Here is a 14,556-nt window from a genome sequence, read left to right on the forward strand (position 1 = left end):
GGAAAAAAATACATGCACATGCTTGCCAAGAAATTCCCATTTTAGTTGATAGCACATTTCTGGATGGTTATACCACCTCTGAAGATTCTAACCCATACAGCCTAATTTTTGCTACTGTACCCTCCATTCCACTCTGAAACTCAGGTCAACTTAACCTGCTAATTTCAACTGGATCCTTCAGTCTTTCATCTTTACTTCCTCACCCTGTAACCAGTTTTTTCCAGACATGCATTTGGGGATATCCAATTGTGCATACCAGAAGCCTGCCAGGAGAGTGAAATGGAAAGTACATGAAGTGCTAATTTCAGATAAAATGGCACATATGAATATTGTGAGGATTGTAGGTAGCACACACACCTATCATGTACTAAGGTTTGCCCTCTCCCTCTGCTCCCAGCTCCTGTTTCCTGCTGCCACTCAATGTAGTGACAATTTTTTTAAAGTGCCTATTGGGTCAACCATGTAACATCACTTCTGGGAAAACCCCAAGTGACAGCACACCTCTCTAGGAATTAGTCAAAACTCTATGGCAAAACCATAAGGTTTCTGGTGATTCCTACAGAGACACATGACAGCATCCCCTGTCCCCCCATGTCCCTACCTCCTGATCTCCCACTGATTGCCAGCCTGCCCTGCTTGGCAATTCTTGTCAAGGTATGAATTATTATAGCACTTGAAAATGTCTATTTTTGCAGTCTTAGTGCAAAAAGTTTCTTGTAGGTCCTCTTAACCACAAAGATTTAATTTTTATTTACTACTGCCATCCACGCCACCCATTACCTTTCTTGTATAATCCACTGAAGCTTGGGACAACTCTCTTTTCAGTCTGCAGGCTCACTATCTATTAGCTACTTTCCTTGGCTATTTCATCACAGCCGTTTACTTCTCCAGACAGTCAGGGCTCAGGGTAAATCCTGAGAAACACGCTATTGCTACAGAGCCTCTTATAGAATGGTTGCAGACAAGCTAAGGGATTACATTTGGCTGATACTGCTTAAAGCCACTTGCCCTTACAAGAGAGGCCATTCTGAACTCTGTCATCAGCCAAATATGAAGCAGACCTCAACTAAATGAAAACTCTAATGTTCTGATATTGCCAGACTGATATTCTTCTACTTTCTCCCTCTATTCCTGTTCCTTTATGTTTCTTTTTTTGTTTGTAGGAAAGAGTAAGGCCTACTTCCCTTTACTGATGTGACTGCTTTGGAAGATAATTGTCTGAAAAGTAAATTAACAATACAATAAATGAAAGTAAAACAAAGCATTACATAGAGGTTTTTCCCAACTAAGCAGCCTTACGGAAGCCATCATACCTCTTCATCTACAACAGTGGTTCTCAACCTTCCTAATGCCGCGACCCTTTAATACAGTTCCTCATGTTGTGGTGACCCCCAACCCTAACATATCCATTTTACAGATGGAGAACACTGATGCAGAGAGTCTTAGGCGACCCCTGTGAAAGGGTCGTTCAACCCCCAAAGGGGTCCCGACCCCCAGGTTGAGAACCACTGATCTACAAGGTTATAAGTCCAACTTGCCTGGTTTTTGTACTGATATGACTAAAGAGGATTCTTAATATGTAAATATAAATAATAATTGTACAGTATGAAAAGCAAGGTCCTTATGACATTGCTAAATCCTCTGGTTAACTGGGCTTTTAAAAAGCAAATCTGGTAATTTCCTGGAGTGATTGATCCTCCAGATATACCCCTCCCACAAAAAAAATACCAAAAGAAATTTAATATAAGGGTCAATTAAAAACACAAAGAATAGGCAATGCCTCATCATAATCTGAGAACAACCATGACTCTAAGATGAAGCACATCTTTAAAATTAACATGATGATCTCTTGCATAACAATGGTATGTCAATCTAAGCTATTATGTGCATCATTTCCACATGAAACCAGCTGTCAGATTTTAAACGTTTCACTGGAACTAATGTCAATTTATTCCCTTCCCCAATAATACCATTATCCTTTGGCAGCCTCATACAACATATACTTTTCACACACTTTTAAAAATATTAGTATCCCCTCCCCAAAGAACTAAACCAAATAACTAAATCATTCCTTCCCTTTGTAGTTACTGTTTCGGTCACCTGATGCAGCAATCATTATTCCTGCACCTTAGAGGTGTTGCTGCTGTTGTATGGACAGTTGGTAACATTCATATGAGGGCTGCTCACTCACTTTTATTTCCAAAGAAAAATGTCATTGTAGATCACAGCTGTGGCCACCTCTGACTCGCTATTCACTTAATCACCCTGATCTGTTCCCAACTCAGCACCACATAACAGCATAAGAAAGAGCCTGCTGGATCAGACCAGAGTTCATCTAGTCCAGCACTCTGCTACTCGCAGGTGGCCCACCGGATGTCTTTGGGAGCTCACACGCAGGATGTGAAAGCAATCGCCTTCTACTGCTGCTGTTCCCAAGCACCTGGTCTGCTAAAGCATTTGCAATCTCAGATCAAGGAGCCATAGATCGACTTCTCCTCCATAAATCTGTCCAAGATCCTTTTAAAGCTATCTAGGTTAGTGGCCATCACCACCTCCTGTGGCAGCATATTCCAAACACCACTCATGTGTTGCATGAAGAAATGCTTCCCTTCAGCAGAAGAGGCAGAGACCTTCTCTTTTCTCCCTGTTATTCATTCTAGCTAACAGCACAACTATTGGGGCAGGCCCCAGGCATTGACCAATGGCAGCAACTATGGGGATATGGGACTCAGGAATGCCTCTGTCCTAAATAGGCAACTTATGAGTGGTAAGAGGCTGTGTACCATACTGTAACTTCCCATGTCTGCTTTACAGTGGTCATCTTACTTCTTCCTATCCCTACAAAAAACAAGTCTGTCTTTATAAACATTTTCCCCAGCTCTTATATACCACTTAACTGTTTCTTTTTAAATGCAACAATAGGAACAAGAGCTACAAAATATACCAAAAATATGACTCTATGATCTTTCTGATTCTTCCTCCTTCCAGCTGAATACTTAGACAATCCATTTGCTTTAATTTGAGGTAAAAAATAGTATGCTTGATAACAGTCTGGGAAGGATGAACATCAGTAGAAATATTATGCTGTTGTACTTTGACAAACACAAACACACCCCTAGTGTGATTTATCAGCAACAAGGGTGATTTTTATTCACTTGCTTCCCCTCGGGAAAAACAAATCTAATGGCTTGGCTGAAAATAACATTTTCTTTGTGCAACAGAAAAGCAGGCAGTTCAGATAATACAAAGATACAAAGCAGGAAAATTAAAACACACACAAACACAGAACAGCTCAGCAACCCTGTGAGCTTGTCTGAGCATAAACTCACAAAAAGCTGGCGTCAACACACAACAGTCGTTGAGTAAAGACACCAGCTGCTTGACTTTGCAGTTGTGAAAGATATGAAAGGTGATCTCTCTTCTCCTTTAGGGGCAAGAAGAGTAAAGAACAGTATACGTCAAACAGAAAACTAGACCAAGGAAGCCTCCTCACAGAACAGTCTTGGCACATGCTACGAATCCTGTTCACCAACCTGGCTTCTATTCATTCTCTCTCTCTCTCTCTCTCTCTCTCTCTCTCTCTTTTTTTTTTTGGGGGGGGGGGGTTAGGTGAAGAGAAAGAAAGGGACAGTTAAAAGATCTAGCTTTTTCACAAGGCACAAATAAAGTATTTCAAACAGTGCAACAATAATTATGCTGTAGTACCATATATTAGAGCCACTCCCAAAGTTATTAGTACAAGAATAGGATCTGTCTTCTATATTTAGCTTTAAACACACTGCATTCTAATCTGCTTTGGGCAGGCTTTACAAAGTGGTCAAGGAGGAATAATGCAAGAAGGGGACATACAAAAGAGCAGGGTATTAGAAATATTCAAATTTGCTTCAGGTATATGACTAACCTAGGGCTAGTCCAGGGGTAGGGAACCTGCGGCTCTCCAGATGTTCAGGAACTACAATTCCCATCAGCCCCTACCAGCATGGCCAATTGGCCATGCTGGTAGAAACTGATGAAGGTATGATTCCTGAATTTATCTAGGCTTCCCTGATTCTAGGCTAGTCGTTAATTTCCTCAAGATTCATTTACCTCACAGTTACCATGTGGATAAAGAAGACAGTGGAAAATCATGCATGCTACTCCAAATTATTTGGAGGAACAGTGGGATAAAAATGGAAATAAATAAAAATATAAATAAAATGGATGGATGGATGGATGGATGGATGGATGGATGGATGGATGGATGGATGGATGGATGGATGGATGGATGGATGGATGGATGGATGGATGGATGGATGGATGTTTTGGTCCTGGTACAATGGAAGTCTGCTCGGCTGCTACCTCATCTCTTTCTGAAAGATGGGGCTTCTAAAAGGACAAAATCATGGAGAACTGTGTCATGAGATGCCAGGTCAGCTGCAGTATTACTACATCTGCTCCTTGAGGCAACAGACTCTGCAATGTGAGGAAAATTACAGGAGAAAGCATGATCCTGTCCAGCATTAACCACAATCCAGTTCTCTGCTAACTCATTTGATGTTATTTAATGCAGTGTTAATAGCTGGTTTCAAATTGTGTAATTGTATCTCAAAAACTCATTGGCCATATGCCAGGGACCATGACAAAATATGCATTGGAAGGAGAAACTATTACTTATATTTGACATTAATTATCAAACTTCCTGTTTGGGAAAATACTGTTATACTATATAGCAAAAACACGATCGATATCTTGCCTCACTATTTTGTATTCAGTTGCTTAGTACACTTTTTGTGTTAAAAAAGCTTAATACTAAAGCTTAATACTAAAGACCAAAGCAGCTCAAAGGTGGGTGCCTTAAAGAACACCAGTGGAAAGGTGTTTTTTTTTGATAGGGTGAGAAAACCTACCAGGTACTATAAGCTGCTGTCACATAGTGCAGGAAAAGAGATATCCAAAATTAGATGGTAACTAAATTTGTAAGTTGAAAGTGTACCCATCACTCAATTTTGAGAAAGCAAAAATACTGTGAAGTGATGACAGGAATGCATCTGGAACCCCACTTTCCAGCCAAATCCTTACCACACACTGCTAGTGAATATTTGGATTTTGTTTTTCATCCAAGATCTACCATGACCTAACAAACCCAATCTACCTTCTGCTCACCTTTGCTCTAAGGTTGAGCAGAAGTCCTTCACAACTCTGTTACAAGGGAAATACCCAAGGACTGAACTTTCTGAATGCATAACATCTACTCTACTACTAAGTTATGGTCTCTTCTCTATGAGTTCAGCTCATTTATGTGAATGTATATTATGACATTTGTTTGGGACAAATTCTCAGTGGACTGTGTGCAGTGTCTAGCAACAAGTTCTTGGTCATTACTGAAGTGTCTTCCTCCCCTTTTCTCATGATTTGTTGGAAATGGTTGACGCACAAAAATTTTAACTCATCTGTGAAGCAAGACATGTTTTCAGTAGCTAATAATTGTCATGGTGATCTCTAAAGCACATATTAAAGAGTAGATAATTAAAGGCTCGCAGAAGCCATTTTTACAGATAGGTCAGCCTGTAAGTCTCTAGGCAGTTATTGATGTAATTCCAACTCAATTCACTTCATTAATAAGCAAGCTATTTCATTATAGAGACATTGCCAAGCTGATGTGCAGTCTCTCAGGAAATGCATTTTTAAAATCCTGAGACCTAAACAACCTGATTGATGAGCCACTTTTAAAAGGAGGATGAGCCTAACATTTTCCACTCAAGGTGTATATTATGTCATTGGGGGAAGGAGGATACTCAATTTGTTCAACAGTCTGCAAACTTGAGTATCTTACAAATGGCTAAAAAAATCAGGATAAAAATATAAGGACTTTGATCATCACCATGATTTTGCTATTATTCAGAATATGAGATGTCAAAACCAGCCAGTTTCTTAATGAGTTCTTCTGATGGTCTTCTTCCCTCCTGATGAATGTTTCCATCATGACTTTGCTGTCATGATGTCTCAAGTGTGTGATCAGAAATTAAACACATTTGACCCCTCGCAAGCATAGTGTTTAGATTCAGATTTTCCCATTACTTTCCTTTTTATATTTATCTATTACAGATGTTCATAATTTTATTATTCAGATCACATAAGATAAAAATTAATCATTCAAAAAAGATAGGTGCATTAATGGTCAGGAAGAAAGTATTATGTGACATTTTGCAGAGTGTTAAACTAATGACAAAAAGTTACAACCTCATATGGTATGCTAAAGTTCACAAAGAATTGATTTACAATATTAATTGTTTTAAGAGTAACAAAGAATAGAATATGTATACTTTTACTGCACACAGATTTTAGTACATATTGAATCATCAAAAGTAAAGGTTTAGACATCATTGGCAAAATGAATTTATACATTCTTTTCTGCCAGATATTTAAATCCACCTGTAATCTGAGTAAATGTATTTGTTATGCTTATCTTAGCCAGTGAATAGGATTACTTAAGCATCTTTACACAGTAATCTAAAGTTAAATATCCCCCCAAAAAGGAGCCCTGACATAAAGCAGTAGGAAAAATGAATATTCTCTGCAGTGTTTAAACCCCTAGAATTCTACCTGATCAATGCAATTCCTGGTGAAGTTGAATGGCGATTTTGATCATGGATTCATGCTGCATACGCTGCAAGACTGCACTATTAAAGCTAGCCATTACTTTAGAATGTGCCACATGCAATATTCACATGAATCAGAGCGGGGTCCAGCCACATACATGACTTCTGCCTGCAGGAACAATCACAGCTTCCTTGCCTGCGCATTACCTCCACTGCTTGTACATAGCCTTTGTGCAGTTATATGTCAGAATCAAGAACAGGGGGTAGGTTTTTCTCCCTCACATATTTTATTCTTCCAGTTCATGTTGTGTTTTTAATATGACATCTGAACAAGAAATTAATGGTTAACACTTTCATTCCAAGTGGAGATATTCAGAATGTTGAAAAATTGGTGGGAAAATTTTTCACCCCCCTCCATGGAAAATTTTAAATATACAACTAGGGTTGCAACTCCAGCTGGGGAAATCCTTGAGATTTGAAAATGAGATTTGGAAATGGTGCCCATAGAAGAGGGAATCTGATGAGAGATTTCCCCTACAGCTGTCATTTTCTCCTAGAAACTGATCTTTGAAGTCTGGAGATCAGATGTAATTTGGGGAAAACTCCAGGCCCTGCCTGGAGGTTGGCAGCCCTTCATGTAACATTTACATTAGGGCTGATGAAATATAATTTCAGCTTTTTAGAGTAGATAAATATGGACACACAACAATGCACAGATAAACTTCTTCATTTTATTCAAATGAGAACTACCCAGGAGACTTTGAATGGTTTCTTTATTAAGCATTTGTATCCAGCTTTTCTTCTGCAAAGAAGGACTCAAAGAGACTTACAAAATGGAAAAAAGCTAGCAACAATCTAAAATTATAATGCAACAATTAAGAAAAGCAACCTGAGGAGGTGCTGAGCAGCTGGAAATATTCAGTTCTGGTGGAATGTTCTCCCTTGACCAGCAGATGTTTCAAAAAGCACAGCAGTAGAACCACCATTATCTAGTGTAGGTTGCCAGCCGAGGTTGCCGGCTCTGCACTGGGAAATATCTGAAGATCTTGCAATGCTATGTCATAAGATCTCACTAGTTTACTAGTTTGAGGCTTGCTTGCAAACCCCTACAATGTCAGAATCTATTGACAGCAGAAAAACATGGCGTTGGGAGAAAGGCACTTGTGGCGTAAGAGTAGGGGAGAAAGAAAAAAGCAGCATGGGGACAATCAGGGTCCAGTAAGTGGAATGGAATTTTCTCTTTCCTTCCCAAAGGTCCTCTGCTGGATCCATCTAATAGCGAACAATGACCCCATGCTTACCAGGAAGACAATGAAAAGCAGCCATCTTCAGTCTCTACATGCTTAGGGGACTTCCTGATGCACAGAGATAAATGTTAGTTTGCAAATAAGAAAAAAGATGGGAGGAAGCATATTGTCAGAACTGAGGCGGTTTCTGCATGGGCTGAAAGCAACGGTTTCAGCAAATGAAACACTGTTTTGGCGGGGACCCTTCGCACAGGCGCCGCTGCCAACGATGCAACAGCGCCCTGTGCCCGCCAAAACAGTGTATTCAAAATTCGCTTGAGGAGCGAGTTTTCCTGCAAACGCCGGCTTTCATCCGCTGCCATGCGAACGGCAGCGGGTGGAAGCTGGAGTTTTCCCCTCCCCGGCCCCAAATGCCTCGTTACCTTCTGCTGGCAGCCGCCTCGCTCTTTCGTCGCTCTGAGGAGGGAAGGGGACACGCCCCCTGGTCTCCGGTGCTTCAGCTGTCGCTGAAGCACCAGAGCTGAAGCACCCTAGGGGGTGGGGCGGTTTATAAATCGATAGATAGATAGACAGACAGACAGACAGACAGATAGTTGAAGATGGCTTGTTTAGCATTGCATGTGATTAAGTTAACAGCAATCCCAACTTGTGATTTTTAATGTATTTTATCTATATTGTAAGCCATCTTGAACTTGATGAGAAAAAAACCAAATGTTTTAAATAAATAATATTTATGTTCACAAGCTTTTCAACAAATAAATAGAACCCCCCCCCCCCAACTGTGGTTTTCATTTCAACACACTGTGCAGCTCTGAAACAAGCAAAAGCTTGTGAAGAATTATTTTGCCCCATGCTAAGCACTATTCCCTGGCAAGATTTCCCTAAGCTGTGGATAAAAATTTGCTTCAGAAGGGAAACACTGAAAAAATTAAAAATAGGGGTTTCTTGTCACTAGAAACATTATCATATCTAGTACTGACATCTAGATAAACATCTGTATTATCTTTTGTCTCAGGGCATTTTTCCTACATGGAGAAATGTTGCACACTGGTTTCTCAACAAATAGACAGCAAATGAACATTCACATCACATTCAAAACCACATAGGGGTCACACCAGTGACATAGGTATAGATTTTTAATGGGGTGGGCTCAGGGGCGGGGCCATGCCCCACCTGCCCCATCTCCCAGCCGGCAGCCCCTTCTGCCCTCCCCTCCGGCAGAGGCGTAGCTAGGGAAAATGTAGCCTGGTGCAAAATCTGAGTTTTGTGGGGGTCCCCCCCGCCCCTCTGCCCATGGATGGCCGCTGTGATGCTGGAATCCACCCCCAAACAGCATCACTTTCAATAGTGTTTAAACTAGGGAACCCAGATTCTCCTTTTAAATCCACCTTAAAGGGAGAATCTGGGGTCCCCAGATAAAACAACATTAAAAGTGATGCTGGTTTGGGGTGGATTTGAGCATTAAAAAACAAACAGATTTCATACACATTTTATACTAGTTATCCGGTAGGTAAGCATTTTGCCTTCATAGCAGAGATATCAGCAATCGTCTGTTTATACAATCTGGTTCCCTGGGTGCTGGTATTTCACTGCTGCTGCCCAACAATCGGAGATGGAGTGCAGTACTGTGTGAAAGTGGTCTCCTTTTAACCCTATTGAAAAGGAACAAACTTATTTCAATATAATGGCCAGAAAGAAGTATTTATGAATGACAAGGAGGGGGATTCTTCAATCTCAGGCATAATCACAGCTCAGGAAACAAGTTTTTAAAAATCTATCCAACACCCTAATCATTAATCTTTTAGTTGGAAGTGCATTCCTCTGAAAATCAATAAGATATTCTGTTTAATAATAACATATGGCAGAACGCACTGTTGTAGAATGAGCTCCTCCTCAAAATACCACTTGGTATCACTCAACAAAAACTGATTTGGTATATTTATGATGCTGAGTCTGTTTATAAAGGTCTGATCCCATTGTTCTGCTTTTGCTACTTTTTAACTTGGTTGCTGTTGCTATTGAAGATCACCTTATTACAAAAGCAAACTAATCAGTGTAGGGCCCATGTCTCAGAAAGGTATTACATTCTGATTCTGAAACAGGGAAAGCTAGCATCAAAATAGTCACACAACCCACAAGTACAGAGCTCCACTTCAGTACAATGAACTGGATAGCACCATAGTTAAAAATTAGGCATGCATATATTCCAGATGCTTTTGGATGATACAATCTTCCCACACTAGCTTCTATTTCAAGCACGACATCAATGACCTTGGTCAGGAAACTCACTACAAATGTTTTTTTTCTTAATTAACAGATTTAAAAGTCTTTACTTTTCAATGCATCAAGAAAAAATTAATTTTAGAACAGGCGCTAGTTTCAGTTCTTACTTTCTTCAAAACCACTGAACCATCCTTGGCTTTACTCTGCACAGAAATCTCTGCTAATGTGCTACTTATTATTTCAAGTACTAAACTTTGCAAATCCACACATTTTGGGCAGGGAAAAGCTATTACAAGCAAAATTCCCCTCCCCCCGTTTCAGATCATCATAAAAGAGTAAACCAGAAGTATTTAATTTAACTACATTTAAATGTGTAGGGAAACAAGCAGAACACTTATATCTGTCTTTTGGTAGACAGCATTAATTCCAACAACAGGTCATGCTTATGTCTGCTAGGTAACATACTACTTGCCCCCCACGTGACCAAGAGGAGTGGTGCCTGGGTCACAATCCTCCCCCATCCAAAATACACCACTGTATGATTGTACCATGTAACCAGTGGTGGGATCCAAAAATTTAATAACAGGTTCCAATGGTGGTGGGATTCACATAGTGGTGCCGCCGCACGAACGTACCTCCAGTCCCTATTGGGCAGGGAGGTTGCTTTAGTAACCCCTTCTCGGCACTCCGAAAAAATAAGTAACCACTTCTAGAGAAGTGGTGAGAACTGGTTGGATCCCACCTCTGCATGTAACCCAGAATTGGCGAGGCAGTGAGTCAAAAGATCATGACTGATCATGTCAAACTCTGCTGTGAGAGCTAGCAATAGCAGCAGCACTGACCTGCCCTCATCCAGTTGTCCACTGACATCCAGTTGTTTACTGTGAGGACCACCAGTGCAATCTCTGTCCAATGGTCAAGCCAGAAGCTGGACTGAAATGGGTCCAGAACCAAGGCATTCTGCAGAAAACTTGGAGCTGCTCCAGCACCACTTTCTCAACTACCCAGTGGTGTAGGGAGGAAATGGTGCCTGGGACAAAATGCAAAGTGCAAAAAGCAGCCAGGTGAATAAGTAGCCTGGTGGAAACTACACTTCCCAGGAGACCTTGCAGGGTGGGGGTGGGGGCACCGCAGGGGGGCACCATGGGGAAGCCAAGGTCCAGCCACTTCTGGGAAGGAGGAAGGGTGTGGCTGGGCCTCAGCATGACGTGCGCACACCACCCAGGCAGGCCCTGGCCCGGGTGTTGCACACATGTCACACCGAGGTCAAGCCATGCCCCTCCTCTTTCCCAGCAATGTGGGGGCGATTTTTCCACACACCCCAACTTGACTCCCACGGGGATGCCCAGGGCATTTATCCCCAGATGTTCCCATGGCAGCTATGCCACTGCAACTACCTCAGCCAGGAATGGAAGATTCAACACTGCATGATATTTAGATGTATCAAAAGAATTGAAAGATTTGTTTTACCCTAAATAATTTTGCTGGTTGGGAGCTAGTGGAAGTAATGGAGGTTGCCCAAAATTTCTTTTTAGCAACCTTTACTACCACCTCACTGAATTTCAAAAATGTCCTATAAGATGCTCTTGAAGTTCCACCATAAGTATACTGCCAAATTCTGTATAGCTGTCTAAGTTGTCCCGCTTCATCATCTGTAGCTCCATGGTATACCAAGAAAGTAAGTTGACAGGGTGGGGGGTTAAGAGAACATGGGGGGAGGAGGTGATTTCATGATCACCATGGGTAGGTCTGAGCAAGACAGATAGGAGACCATCTGCTTAGATAGAGCACCAACTGCTCAGAATTTAAGGGTAAAGAAATACAAATTTTGCAACTTACAAGTTGTAACAAAACATTTAGACCTATGGGTTTCAACTCTTTAAGAGCATGCCTGTCTGGGGTCCAGATTTTAAGGAGACATGAGCTATCAGACTATGCCAAGGGAACCATCCAGGGAAGACCACAAAAGCCCACTATAGTATTGCAGGAGCAGCTTCCCAGGTCACCATGACACCCAGAGATGTTGGGCAGGCCAGGGGCTGCCCCGCCCCTGAGGGTCAGCAGCAGTGGCATGAAGCAACAAGGATGGCAGAAGAGCAGGAGTACCCACCACAGGTGATGGCCTGTTCCTCATCTGTTGTGGGAGTAGGAAGACATATTTGGAAGGGTAGGACAAGACACAGGCTGTGGTGACTTTCTTAAGCCAGCAAAGATCAAAGGAGAACCCTGTAAGGCGGGGGGGGGGGGGGGGGAAAATAGTATTCCAGGCAGGTTGCTCTCCATTGGGCCTAGGACCTGCCAATCCCATAGGCCCAAACCCCAGGATACAGAGTGGTAAGTGAGGTCAGAGTTGTCTCATCCCCAGGCAGCCTTTTAAAAGGTCACCCTGGAAGAACCAGGGAAGAAGGGCCAGACCTCACCTAAGGCAATCAGGGAGAGGTTACTTGCTGGAATGAGAATGTAAAAATGCACCTCCTTGCTCTTTTCTCAAGTTCTTCCTTCACAACAAGCCCAAGGTAAGGAACTCTAGAGAAGGAGACAGCCTTGGATTCCAGTCTGACAATACAGCTATCTGCAAACCTTGATAAAGTTTTACGGCACATACTGCCATAAGTGTAGCTACCACACTTCCATGTTTTATGCTCAAACAACAGGGGGAAAAAGCTTATTCATATCACATGCCACCTTCAAGCACTGAATGAAGAGCAAAATGCCACTCTTGCCACCAGACTGAGCTTTGAAGGGAAGAGGGCAAGAACATCTAAACAGAATTTCTAAGTCTGGGATCCTAAATAGGAATTAAGTTCCACAGAATATAGTGGAACTTCTAAGACTGGAATCAAAGAGAGCTTAATTTGAACTCTGTTAAGGTTCTGAAAACTGAATGTAATTCAGATCCTTTTGTTTATTAGTTTTTAGAAAGGATACTATTTTACAACTCACAAATGCCAATGGAAATTCCATTAACCCTCGGATGCAAAAGACATGAGCAAGAGGCCATATTACTAGGTTAATTGTGGTCACATCATTTTCAGCTGGATTATTATAGCAAATAAACTCAATCATTTTAATGGTTATGAGGCAATAATCAAGTGAAGGAGTTCACACCTGAATTTCTCAGTGAACTCAGATCTCCAGTTTAATGGAAGGGTTTGAGTAAAAATAACAATAAAAACCTTTGCCTCCACCGACACACACACCTGTAACAACACACTTTAGAATCTAAGACCCCAGGCTTTCGCTTTACAAATTTTCACCCAAGCTTGTTGCTTTAAAAGCACACAGAGAGGCACATTTAAACCCTCGATCCGCGCAGCTCATAAAGAGAAGCCAGATTCCGCGGCCAAGGTTGAGGTTTTACGAACTTCAATGGCGCTAGTGAGCGACTCCGGAATGAAAGTGCGCACACAGCCGCCGCTGCCTCCTGCCACGCACAGATTTGTTTCGCCCGTCCAAAAACTAAGCAACCAGCCTTGCCAAGACAGGAACCAAACCAGTCTTTAAGAAGGACTCTCAAGGTGCATTTGCTGCACAGCAAAGGCGAGGGCTTCTCCGGGAAAGAACCCGTCCCAACTGCTGCACAACCTCTCTCTGCAAGCAGCCCCCAAAGGAGCGCTGCAAAGCTGATTTTCAGCCAAGTGCCACCGACACACTCGACTTCAACCCCCGCCCCTAAAGGGGGGCATCGAAATTCATTGCTTTTTTTTTCAGCGACTACCCTGCTCTCAAGGTGTCTTACCGTTGCCCTGTTTCAGGAAGCCCCCCCCCCCCCCCGCTACCTACTCCGTCCTCGAAGTTCACCAAAGAAAAAAGCCACCCTTTGCCACCCTCAGTTCCAGGTCACAGGTGCCCGAAAGACACGCCGGTTCCTGCCACTCAACCTTTGCTAAAACGCCAAGGTCAGCCTGGAATATGTCAAGTAAGGAGGGTGGTGGTGCACGACAAAATCTTTACCCTGATTATGCCCTTCCCAAAAGGAGAGCCTCAAAAGAGAGGAACGCGCGTGCCTGTCATCTCGCCCTCATGACAAGCTTGAAGCTATTGCTCACCTTTTATTTCCCCCTCCCTTCATCGCCAGACAACCCGCCCATCGCGCCCCCCAGAACCTTTTACCTCTCTTGGGGTAGTTGCTCTGATCTACGGAGAAGAAGCAAACAGAGGGCAACGGTAAGCAGCGGTACGCGACAATGGAGAAGTGAAGGACACACACTTTGACACACGGAGCTGCCCCTAACTCCGCCTCCCGGCGGGATCAATGCTTTTAACAACAGGGGGAGGGGAAATAGTCTCAGGCGCACGAGCGTTTCCACAAACGTCAAAATTGAGGCGCTTTTATTTTATGAGCAGTCGAGCCTGAATTATCCGTGATCCGAACCTAATGCAAACAAACCCGTAAAGCGCACCACGTTACTTTGTTTCCTCCGCCGCGGCTGCTCCCCTTTTAAAGGCAAGTGGTTTAAACCTTTTCCCCTCCCACTTCTCAAGGCAATGAAGTGGGGCAAAGCAAT

General features: G+C 42.5%; 1 protein-coding gene across 1 annotated transcript in view; it reads right to left on the minus strand.

Moving 5' to 3' along the window:
- BZW2 (basic leucine zipper and W2 domains 2) overlaps positions 1-14,272 on the minus strand; it is a 42,321-nt gene extending 28,049 nt beyond the window's left edge. Inside the window, exon 1 of the mRNA XM_048510838.1 lies at positions 14,162-14,272. The gene's annotated coding sequence lies outside the window, so the exon portion shown is untranslated. The remainder of the gene's footprint in view (positions 1-14,161) is intronic.
- Positions 14,273-14,556: the final 284 nt, after the last annotated feature.

The sequence above is a fragment of the Sphaerodactylus townsendi genome, linkage group LG11 (genome assembly GCF_021028975.2).
Source record: "Sphaerodactylus townsendi isolate TG3544 linkage group LG11, MPM_Stown_v2.3, whole genome shotgun sequence".
NCBI classification, from domain to species: Eukaryota; Metazoa; Chordata; class Lepidosauria; order Squamata; family Sphaerodactylidae; genus Sphaerodactylus; species Sphaerodactylus townsendi.